This window comes from Eleutherodactylus coqui, chromosome 4 (assembly GCF_035609145.1).
Source record: "Eleutherodactylus coqui strain aEleCoq1 chromosome 4, aEleCoq1.hap1, whole genome shotgun sequence".
Lineage (NCBI taxonomy): Eukaryota > Metazoa > Chordata > Amphibia > Anura > Eleutherodactylidae > Eleutherodactylus > Eleutherodactylus coqui.
In genome coordinates, this window is record NC_089840.1 from 285,483,903 (window position 1) to 285,492,967 (window position 9,065).

Consider the following 9,065-nt stretch of genomic DNA (forward strand, 5'->3'; position numbering starts at 1 on the left):
TCCCTATGGGGTGCGGATCCGCGGGCGGGAGAAGAGTTAAAATCCGCTGCGGATTTTAATTCTTATTTTGCCCGTGGACATGAGCCCTTACAGTATGTTTTACACGTGCAGAAAAAAACCCGCAGCCGCGGTCCCGTACATTGAAATCGCAAATTAGCCGAATTACTTTCATGTTTTATTTCTCTGCGCAAATGAAAATAGAGCCGCAGCTTACTTTAATTGCACAACTGCGCACGCAGAATACCAGCTTGTAAATGAACGCATTGAAATCAATGGCTTCTATATACTGAGTATTGTGCGTGTGCAAGTATGCCCATGTAACACCGGCCTTACATGTGAGGTAAGGCAGCCTACACACCGTCGTGCACGATAATGGGCCGTGAAACTCAGCCTGATATCGCACTCGCGAACCTGCGATTTACCATCAGATGCAAGGAATGTTTAAGGCAAAACTGCCTTGTATCTGTGAAGGTACGATCCTCTCGTACGAATTTCACGCGCAGTAGAGGATCAGAAATGTTTCCCATTGATTTCAAGGGGGGGGGGGGGGGATTTAAAAAATAAAAATAAAATCGCATTGCACTCGTATGCAGATCAAACGGCGTTCGAGGCATTAAAGGTCCCATTGAAATCAAGGTGCCGAGGACCGCGATAAGATAAAGACATGGCTCATGTATATGACTCCATGCCAGAGAATGAGGTTCATATTGCAAGATGCACAAATCCCACATATTTCATATCGTCATATCTGTAACAATTCGTACACCTAATTGAACACATTTCCTATTCTCTATGCCAAAAAGCCTAAAAACCCTAAAAAAACTGAAGCAAAATGCTTACTTTTTTAAATTTTGCCTCCCAAAAAATGCAAGAAAAGTGATCAAAAAGTCATATGTACCCCAAGTTGGTGCCCATAAAGCGAGAGATTGTCACACCATAAATAAGCCCTCACAGAGCTCCGCCCATGGAGAAATAAAAAAGTTATAGGCCTTGGAATTCAGCGATTTAGAAAAAAAAATAATTTCCATAAAAAGGGGTTTATTGCGGAAAAGTGGAAAAACCATAAGAAAATGTCACATTTTTTAGTTGCAGGATTTTAATTCATGCCTTAATAAAGTTGGTGCAGAGCCCGGTGACTTCCGTCCTTATTAACCCCTTAATGACCGGGTGATTTGTACAGATAAAGCTGCAGCAAACTGTCTAAAGCCCCATTTACACAGGACGAGTGTCAGGCAAACGATGTCCAAAACTCGTCCCTGTGTTTCCTCGCTCCCAAGCTCCTGCACGGGAGCTAGCAGAGCTGGCTGGGTCACCGAGCGGCCAGCAGGGGGCCGGGACAGTGCAGGAGATTTCTCTCCTCTCGCTCCACCGCCCCTCTCTATTCACATAACACAGCGGCTGTTCACTACTGAACGGCGGCTGTTTAGGCTCATTGTGCAATTTAAACAGCCGGCGTTCCATAGCGAACATCTGCTGTGTATCTCAATGGGTCCGGGGCGGCAGCTCTATGGACGAGCCCCTGGTTATGAGATTCTGCTGGGAGGTGTCGCCTCCCCCTCTCTGCCCCTGGGCGGAGGCTTCTGTTTATAAGGTTGGCAGTGAGGTCCATTTACTGCCAGTTATTGGTTTCTGTCAGTCTCCTGTGTTCAGCTTGTTTGCTATATCTGCCAGGTTATCCATCTGCCTCGGTCTGCCTGTATTTCCTGTTGGTTGTCCATCTGCCCTTCCTGTCGGTATTCTACCCTGTTCCATCTTGGTACACCAGTCCCCCTCTCGGTCCCTAGTGAGAGCAGGGACCGCCGCCCAGTTGCCCGCCTGGGGATAGTCAGGAGTGGGAGGCAAGTAGGCAGGGACAGGGGATGCGGGTAAGTTCTAGGGCAACCCGGGTGGCGTATCATCGGGTAGGATACCGTAACATAATAACTGGCCCTTAAAATTACCCTGCGGGTTTTGTTTTGCTCTCCTATGGAGTCTATGAGTGTCCTTGCTGATCAGTCGCAGGATCTAGTGGGCGTGATCTGAGACCTGTCGTATGGTGGCCCAGGAGGAGCGGGCGTTGGCGCAGGTTCCTGCATCGCCATCTATCCTTGTCTTCTAAAACTCTCAAATTAAGGTTCCCGTCCTTGAAGCTGGCGCCGCGTTACATGGCGCCCTTTGTGATCACACGTGTAGTGAACCCTCTCGCCTATGAACTGGGTTTGCCAGCTACATGGAGGGTTCACAGGGTGTTCCATAAGTCTTTATTAAAACCCTTTGTCCCTTGTTTCCAATGAAGCCTCTCAGATAGCCACTTGGAAAGCGCCGCGATTTTCGAGTAAAGTCTGTTCCATTTTCCAGCATTTCACACACCTCATCAATGACATATGCTAGACCAGTGGTGGCGAACCTATGGCACGCGTGCCAGAGGCGGAACGCAGAGCACTCACAGCTGGCATGTACCGCCGTCGGCTGCTGACCACTTTAGTGAATACGGGCAGGGGCTGCGGCTCCCGTCGGCATTCACTTACTGCGCTGTTAGCGACGCTGATCGCGGCACACACTGTTACGTCAGAGTGCTGCCGGAATCTTCCTCCCCTGATGTCTCCTCTTAGGTTCCGCGAGAGCAGGGGGAGGAGGTGTCCTGTGGGGTGTCACTATTACTACTGGGGGCTGCTGTGGGGTGTCACTATTACCGCTAGGGAGGGGGGGGGGTCACTATTACCGCTGGGGGGAGGGCCACTATTATCGCTGGGGTCGCCCCTATTACCGCTGGGGTATGTTTACATGTGGCGGACATGGGCAGGGCTGTTTCAAAATAGACAGGGTGCAGATTTTGACTGCTTTTTTGAATGTGCAAATGCTGCAGAATTTTCCACATTAATTTCCGCTGAGGACATTCTGCAGCATTTCTGCATCCAAAAAGCAGTCAAAATCTGCACCCTGTCTATTTTGAAGCGGCCCTGTCCTTTTTAGAACGACGGGGGTAAAATCATAAGTCGTGATAAGCCCCGCCCCCTGATGTGCTGGCACTTTGCGATAAATATGTGGGTTTTGGGTTGCAGTTTGGGCACTCGGTCTCTAAAAGGTTCGCCATCACTGTGCTAGACCCAGCTGTCAGCCACAGGGAGCTGCGGCCGAAAGCGAGAGCGGAATCATGGCAAAGCACTGCAACTGAAACTGCAGCACTTTGCCAAACGCCGTGTGAGGGAACCCTTAGGCCTTAGGCCTCCCTCACACAGGGTGTTTTATACAGCGTTTAGCGCTGCCTTTTCAGCCCAGCGCTAAACGCTGTACAACACTCCCATTCATTTCAATGGGGCTGCTCACACAGGGCTGAGAACACAGCGCCTCCCAACGCTGCGCTTTGACAGCGATGCATGTTTTATTTTTGGGCGTTTTCAGCCCTGCGTCTCCCATTGAAATGAATGGGCAGCGGTTTTAGCACTGCTGAAAACGTGGCAACATTTGGTGCCGCGTTTTTGGCAGCGTTAACCGCTCGCCGATTTTCGGGGTGAGAGCTTGTAATAGAAGCCCTACCCCGAAAATCTGCCCCAGCTAGGTAGAGAAAAAAAAAAAAAAAGCAATACTCACCTAGCCGCTGCAGTCCGGGTCGCGGCCGCTGGTCTCTGCCGCTCATCCGGGCTTCCCCTGCATTCACAAGTCTATTGCCGGAGGCCAGGTTTGGGAACCCCGCCTCCGGCAATAGAGTGCTGTGATTGGTTATCGGCACGGTCGATGCCCAATCACAGACCTTCATTGACTGTCTCAGCCAATCAGCGCCAGTAAGCTCTGATTGGCTGAGACAGTCAATGAAGGGCTGTGATTGGGCATCGAGCAAGCACCGACAACCAATCACAGCACTCTATTGCCGGAGACGGGGATCTCAAACCTGGCCTCTGGCAATAGACTTGGGAGTGCAGAGGAAGCCCAGATGAGCGGCAGAGACCAGCGGCCGCGACCCGGACTGCAGCGGCTAGGTGAGTATTACTTTTTCTTTTCTTTTCAGCATTCTTGGCGGGATCTGCAGTAAACGCAGCGGTTTCCGCATACGCCCTGTGTGAGGGAAGCCTAAGGGTAAATCTGTCCCTATCACCCTCAGCAACCAATCACAGCGCAGTTTATAGCACTACCTGCTCCTCAGGAGAGCTGCGCTGTGATTGGTTGCTATGGGCTTCCATAAATCTGCCCCCCAGTGCTGGTGACCCCACATACCTCCACCTGCAGCCGGACAGGAGCCGTGGGGTTGTTCTGTGCTTACAGGACCTGTGATGATGTCACCGTCATGTGATCAGTGTGTGGGAGGAGACAAGGGGTCACATGACCAGGTCTATCTGCTCAGTGGATGCCGGACTCTGCTGTGTGAGGATGTATTCAGAGAGTGGATGGAGCAGAACCGAGCGTGTGCGAGACAGGGGAGCGGAGCCGAGTGTGTGTGTGTGTGAGACGGAGGAGCCGGGCCGAGCGTGTGTGAGACGGAGGAGCGGAGCCGAGCGTGTGTGAGACGGAGGAGCGGAGCCGAGCGTTTGTCAGACAGCGGAGCGGGGCCGAGCGTGTGCGTGAGACGGAGGAGCGGAGCCGAGCGTGTGCGTGAGACGGAGGAGCGGAGCCGAGCGTGTGCGTGAGACGGAGGAGCGGAGCCGAGCGTGTGCGTGAGACGGAGGAGCGGAGCCGAGCGTGTGCGTGAGACGGAGGAGCGGAGCCGAGCGTGTGCGTGAGACGGAGGAGCGGAGCCGAGCGTGTGCGTGAGACGGAGGAGCGGAGCCGAGCGTGTGCGTGAGACGGAGGAGCGGAGCCGAGCGTGTGCGTGAGACGGAGGAGCCGAGCCGAGCGTGTGCGTGAGACGGAGGAGCCGAGCCGAGCGTGTGCGTGAGACGGAGGAGCCGAGCCGAGCGTGTGCGTGAGACGGAGGAGCCGAGCGTGTGCGTGAGACGGAGGAGCCGAGCCGAGCGTGTGCGTGAGACGGAGGAGCGGAGCGGGCAACATGACAAGCAGTGAGGCGGGCAAACAGTGGAGAGAGAAAGAGAGGGACTCAGCTTTGCTACACATACTGCAATACACACTTAGCACTGCCGAGTGCGAGACGGGGGAGCGGAGCGTGTAATGTACATGAAGGGGACCGTATATGTAAGATGACCAGATTTTTCCAGGGTCAAAGCCGGACAGAGGGGTGTGGTCGGGGGCGGGGCTTATCACAATGTATGATTTTACCTGAGGAATTATAAAATGTACTGGGCCGTTTCAAAAAAGCAGTAAGGCCGCCTGCAGACGGGTGGAAATCCCGCCACTGAAAGCCTGCATAGGAGTGCATTACAATACGCACTCCTATGCAGACGGCCGTGCGAAATCTAGCACGACAAACAAACCGCGGCATGTCCTATTTCTGTGTGGGCTCGCAGAGCCTTGCACAGAAACGTCACTCACCGGCCACCGGCTCCGGTGTGCGCATGCGCCGGCACATGAAAGAGCCAGGGCCGCCATGCGCGGGTGAGTACGCGCTCGTCTCTGCAGGCGCTCGGGTCGGGTCTCAGGGCGAGAATTCTCGCCGCCGGATCCGACCCGCTCGTCTGCAGGCCGCCTAAATCCTGCAGCGTCCCCCTCACCTCCTCCAAAGGCTTCCTGCTGTCAGCGCCCCCTAGCTTCTGGTTCCCAGCAGCCTGTAGTAACATCACCTGACCGTTGGGAACCGGAAGCCAGGGGGCGCTGACAGTGGGAAGCCTCTGGAACAGGTGAGGGGGAGCGTCACATCTAATATAACTAAGCCTCCATGCTTTTTCTTGCCGCACACTTTGACCCCTTTGCTTTACCTTTGGAGGCTGATGCTGGGGTCATTAGATGAGGCGCGGGCTCACCACCGCCCTAAAGTCAGTAAACCTGAGTGTAGTAGATTCAGTGAGCAGTCAGGCGAGTTACAATGTTAAGTCCATGGCAGCGGCGATCAATAGAGTAAAGCTTTGCATGGTAATGGTGATACAAAGCCATAGCAAGGCAAAGACTGAGGCTGAATGTGAGGGTGAGAGACACAGCAAAAATGACAAGCAGAGAGGGGGCGGAACTCAGCTCTGCTACACACTGTAACACCCACTTAGCTCTGCTACACAGGTACACACACTGCTCAGCTATGCACAAGTACACACTTGGCAACACACACAGCACTGCTATATGCAGGTATACACTGCTCTGCTACACGCAGGTATATAATGGTCTGTAAATCCACTCCGTAGCATATACAAGAGATACAAGATTTGACCTCAGGATACACCAAATATATTGGGGGCTCCACAGTAACAAAAGGGAACCTCATATACTCCAAGTACTGACCCTTCTTATTGAGCTATCCACCTTGTGAACACTTTCCCTGCACATGTCTCAGCCTTGCTCTCTGATCCCAGTTATCTAGCCCCTGCCTCCTGTTCCTGACCCCACCTCTTGCCTTGATTGCATCTCCCATAAAAGTTTGGCTTTGCCGCTCCCTCAATGCACGATTGTTGTGTTCCACCACTTTGATCAAGCTCCTGGCCCTCCCGCTCCTCTACTGCATACCGATACCTGCTGCTGACCTTTGGCTTCCATTGACTATGCTTTCATCTCATCCTATTTCCCGATAATGACTCTTGGCTATTCTGACTACTCTCCTGCGACCAGCTTGGCTACTACACAGCGTCTCCAATCAGCATCAGTAGGATGCGACATATATACTATACTAAGAGGTGTAATATACCGACATATAATATAAACTAATTGGCTTTTGCCACGTACCCAAAACATGGAAGACCAAGCTGTGGACGGCAAAGAGTTCAAGCCGAATGCTTGGCTAAACAGTTCTTGTAGTATAAAAGCAGCTGCAGAGATACGGACCAAAAATACAGATTTGACCTGTTTTTGGGATCTAGAAATGCGGTGTAAATTTCTGCTGCAGACATTGTGCCACACAGTGGCCCCAATAGTAATAGTGACCCCGGAATCGGGCCAAGTAGTAATAAAGTTCCTAATATTGGCCTCAGTAGTAATAATGACCCCCACAGTGGCCTCAGTGGTGATACTATTGCTACTGGGGCTAATACAAGGAATACTTATTAATAGTGTCCCCTATAGCTACCTCAGTAGCAACAGTGCCCCCCTCCCCACCAACAGTAGTCCCAATAGTAATGGACCATATACTAACCCTCCCCCTGTCTTCAGAGTGCCGTTGCTCCTCTTAGTGCTGCTGTAGGCGGAAGTGTGTGCGCCTGCAGCAGCGCCTCCTTTCTTCTCCTGTGGAACTAAGCAGAAGAGGTCGGGGGAGGAGGGGATAGCAGAGTAATCGCTGCTGTGTGCTAAGTGGTATGATATAGGATACATGATAGGACTTACTTCACAGGGAGGACCTAAATGCCATCGAGTCCCCCCAATCCTGGTATACCAGTAGGCATTGCTTCAGATGTTGTGGGGATTTTCCAGTAGTTTATTCCAAACATACATAACAAATAAAAGCCATACAGATGTGCTACAGAACTAACACTATAAGGATATGAATAGTCTGCAGCGCGTTTCACAGTATTGGTAACTCCTTTTTCAAGCCTGATTCAATGTAATAGGTAACTTACTTTCAGGGTGAATTCACACGAACGTATATCGCTCAGTTTTCACGCCGAGCCGATATACATTGTCCTCATCTGCAGGGGGGGGGGGGGATGGAAGAGCCAGGAGCAGGAACTGAGCTCCTGCCCCCTCTCTGCCTCCTCTCCGCCCCTCTGCACTATTTGCAATGGGGAGAGGCGGGCCATGGGCGGGGCTAATTCTCAAAACTTAGCCCCACCCCCGTCCTGCCTCCTTTCATTGCAAATAGTGCAGAGGGGCAGAGAGGGGGCGGTGGCTCAGTTCCTGCTCCTGGCTCTTCCATCCTCCCCCCCCCCCCCTGCAGATGAGGACAACGTATATCGGCTTGGCGTAAACACCGAGTCCAGCCTTATAGTGGTGTAATATGGAGGCAGGTCAGGTTCCTGTAGTGGAGCTGGATGCTTTGTGGTGACGTCACACAGCAGATCCATGCGGCGTCGCACTCCAGGTAGTCATCGAGTGAGAGTTTATGTAAGTGTTACTCAATAACAGACCGGCTGTTGGGTGGAATGGAGAGCTAATACTGCAATCCACATGTAATATAGGGGGCGTTCCTGGTGTGTCCTGAGTGTCACGTGTTCTCTCACACGCCCCTATGTGACAACATGAGTGTCACGTGAGGCACATCTGTATCATGTGGGATGGATGGGCGATGCTGCAGTCCACATGCATTCAAATGGAAAATGTACAGGAGAAACGGATCTACTAGATAAAATCTTCCTAAAAGTTGAAAAATCAAGTTGTATGAAATCCAGACATAATGAGTAGAACTAAAGCAGAAGAGGGACATTAACAGATATTACTAAAGCTGATGTGTGCTAAATGGGGACATCTGATCACCTTAGTATATGTATGTAATGGACATGTAGCCCGAGGGGTTGCTAGCACTGCAGGTCTGGGGCGTACACCGCAGCCCTCAAGCCTGGCATCACTAATCCCTGGACAAGTGTCGCTCTCAGCTCTATCGGCAATCAAAAAACACCTATGCAGAGTATAATTATGGGAAAGCAAGGAGTCTATGGTTCCCTGCTCCATCTTTATCCAGCGCCAGAATCGCACAATTAAAAAAAAATCCATGTATTTTACTTCTCTAATCTCAATCAGCACAGCGTCTCCTTCCCTCCATGCGGCGCTGCTGCCCGGCGCCGGAGGCCGATGTAGTGACGCTTTCACACCTCCTGTGCTGGTCAGTGACAGCAAGAAGGGAAGAAGACGCTGCGCTGATCGGGGATTAGGTGAGTGTGGAATATATTTTTTCTCTAAACACTGATTATCAGTATTACGATATAAGGGGACATTACTGCAGTACTTTATACGTTGGCATTATTACAATATACCGGGGCATTACCATATAGAGCATTCATGGGGGCATTCTTACTTTATATGGGGAATTCAGGGGCCAATATTATAGGCCAATAAGCCTTTGGTGAGTCTCCTCTGGCACTAGCTTCTGAGCCTCTTCAATCTGAGCTTCCAACTCCACCTACAGC

At 51.7% G+C, this 9,065-nt stretch overlaps 1 protein-coding gene and 1 pseudogene across 1 annotated transcript in view; both read right to left on the reverse strand.

Annotated features, from left to right (window-relative positions):
- Positions 1–9,065, reverse strand: part of LOC136624513 (zinc finger protein 585A-like) — a 252,475-nt pseudogene that overhangs the window by 162,014 nt on the left and 81,396 nt on the right.
- The window catches only part of LOC136624383 (oocyte zinc finger protein XlCOF22-like), a 99,809-nt gene that overhangs the window by 75,827 nt on the left and 14,917 nt on the right, over positions 1–9,065 (reverse strand). The gene's annotated exons all lie outside the window — the stretch shown is intronic.